This window comes from Linepithema humile, chromosome 8 (assembly GCF_040581485.1).
Source record: "Linepithema humile isolate Giens D197 chromosome 8, Lhum_UNIL_v1.0, whole genome shotgun sequence".
NCBI lineage: Eukaryota > Metazoa > Arthropoda > Insecta > Hymenoptera > Formicidae > Linepithema > Linepithema humile.
The window spans coordinates 10,902,635-10,905,905 of record NC_090135.1 but is presented as its reverse complement, the minus strand read 5'-3'; positions in this window follow the sequence as shown (position 1 = coordinate 10,905,905).

Below are 3,271 nucleotides of genomic sequence, written 5' to 3'. Positions count from 1 at the left end.
ACGGTGGATCGCAGGTGCAATTTCGCGCGGACGCATGTCGGAACGACCGAGAGGGGCGATCAAGGCGAACGCACCCTGGAGGACTGGGCGACGGGAACAAACTAGCCTCCGGAGCGCATCGGTGGTGGCCAGTATTCCGTTCTTTCGTTTCCTCTACGCGGAGCCAAGGAGAGAAGTCGCCCGGTTATGGCTACGCCTGCTACGTTCAGAAGAGGCGGTTAACGAGTCTAATTAGCGACGAAAACGAAAACGAGTTTGACCCTTTTTTCTCCCTTTCTCCGTTCCTCCGCCGGCTCCTCTTCGTCTCCGCCACTGTTTTTTTCTCCCTCTCTCTCTCTCTCTTTCCTTCCTTTCCTCGCTCCGGTCCCCTCCATGCGTACGTCCTTGTCCGCAAACTGTTTTCTTTCTTCGTTCGCAATCGTCTATATACATTGCTCCTTTTCTAACTAAACATTTTAGGATTTAAGGAATCAAAAATTTTGCGATTTGAGAATCTTTGAGAGATTGAAGAAGTTGATTATTTTGAAGAATCAACGAATGATCTAAGATTTAAAATTTCACAAAAATCCGTATAAAAGCTGTAACTTTGATAAAATTTGACTGAATAAATCTTAAGATAATTGAAATATTTGAAATAAAATTGAATTTTGATTGGAACTCTTTTCCACGACTTTGTTACGAAATCAAACAGAATCGAAATTTATTTACAACAAATAAAAATGCCAGATAATACAAGACACGGTAAGAGAATGTTTAGTATTTATCATCGTAACAACTTAATATAAAGTCCCCAAACGACTTCAACGTTCTTCTCGCTGGATAGAAGCGGGGAAGAGCCGGGAGGAAATAGGGTCAGTGGGACGCAGCGAGGTAGGTCAGCTGAGACTTTGATTTGCGTGCTTGGCCTGATTACGCTTAGCTCGCTACTCGGCGGCGTTTCACAAAACGCGTAGCTGAAAAAAGAAGAGAGAGGAAGAAGAAGGGAAAGATAGAGAAGGGGCTGAGAGATTCAGCGAGGTGGAGGAGCAGTTTCATCGTCGACGCGAGAGCGAGAGTAAGGATGCGCGGAAGAAGTCGAGAATGGCCATTAATTAAGCGGAGGATAACGACCTCGGGATTCGTTAGTATGGGCGGTGTCCTAAGGCATTCCGTTCACTATACTCAGAAAACCGAACTGCTTTTCATATATATAAGTATACATTCTTCCCTTTCCCGCTCCACTCAACCGCGGCACCGAAGACAATTTTTAATTCGACGACAGAGTTGTAGCGTGTTTTCACTCTCAAAATAGAGTCATATATCTAACGGTTCTCGTGTTTTGTACTCGGTACCTGATAGATCTAAACTCGTCTGCGAGAGGCAGTGAAAGAGAAAAAAACATTAATGAATGTAGTCTCGAATTCTTTCAAAACGGATTTTGTTGTATATTGCTAATCTATTATGCTAAATTAATTACATGTTATATAAACGTAATTTTCTTATTATAAATTACATGTGTTAAAACAGTGCTCGGAATTATTTCAGCATTTCTTTTCGGAGAAAATTAATATTATTAAAAAATTATTTAGAAGAAGATATTTTCCATTTTTACCCGTGTTGAGAAATTCTTTTTAATGAATACGGTATAAATTGTAATTTTAAAGAATACGTTTATATTCTCGATGAAATTATAAATCAGTTTAATACGCGTTTCAATGATCTTTTAACACTTCGAAACGTTTTAATTTTATTTGAAAATCCTCTTACCGTGCACATTGAGGAGCAAAATTTGCAATATCAGCAAAAACTTTGCACTTTGCAAAATAATTTTTTATTGAAATCACGGCCTAAAAAGGGTGTCAAATTTTTCAAAATTTTAGACAAATTAATATATCCCAATTTACGAAATTTTGGTCTGCGTATTTTCTCTCTAATTGAATTAAATTCGATTCAGCCGTCGTGTTCTTTCCTTCCTCGTTTTGTTGCGTACCAATACGATCGGTCACGCAGTTCGCGCGGGCTGCTAATTCTTTATGATCCTAATCGGGGTCTAACCCCGTGGCATTTTTTAGGCTACCGTATGGCTTGATTGAGCCTCGGTGAAAAGCATTCGATTTATACGGAGGATATCTTGATCGGCGGCCAAGGGAGGAATGTACCTTCATTAAGGCGGCCCCGAGAACGTACACGGTTTCGCTCTCGGTCCGGATCCAATAATCACATTTTTTCGTAGAAACTTAGTAGTCCCAGGAATCGTCTGAAAAATTTGTTTAATCACGCCGGTACCGCGGGAGGGATATATGAAGTCCAATATTGCAGTTGATTCGCCTTCGCGGTGGAATGTCATACTTCCTGACTACAGAACGTGACAGAATAAATGTAACAAAAAAGATTATATATAATTAAATTAATAAATAATTATATTATTCAACAATAAATTGTGAGAAGGGGATTTCGAGCCGGCGCCAGATGTCGTTACGCAAATTACTTAAAATACGTTGCAAAATTATATCGAATTGTGCAAAATTTATAGATGTTTTGGTCCAATATCAGACCATCTTCAGTATATAAATGAGAGAGAAACTAGTAGTATGCTCCAATAATGATTGAGGTCAAAAACTTATAGATTATGAAAAGTTATGAAAATACCATTGTGTGTGTGATTCGTGTGTTGATTATACATTCAAATCAAATACTTAAAAATCATGATACGATCATATGAGAATATACTGCTCAGTTGCTCACTGGCCGTTGCTTGGTATTCATCTTTTTCTATCTACATATTCTCACATGATCGTATCATGTTTCTTAAGTATTTGATTTCAATGTAAACTTAACGCACGAATCGCACACACAATAGCATTTTCATAACTTTTCACAATTTATAAGTTTTTGACCTCAATCATTATTGGAGCATACTAGTTTCTCTCTCATTTATATACTGAAGATGATCTGATATTGGACCAAAACATCTATAAATTTTGCACAATTCAATGTAATTTTGCAACGTATTTTAAAAGTTGTAATTTGCATAACGACATCTGGCATCGGCTCGAAATCCCCTTCTCACAATTTATTCTTAATATACGAGCCTAAAGACATATTTTATTTATATTATTTAAGATTATAAAGTAAAAAGATATAAGCTCGCAGTAATAAATTAAAATGTGGAAATGAGGGTATCGAGCCCAAGATGTAATTGCCGTCGAAAGTTTTCTCTATTGAGAGTCTCTAACTTCAAACGTTTCGGTCAACAATTTCAACTCTCTTCAGTAAAATTCGCGTAATTTAG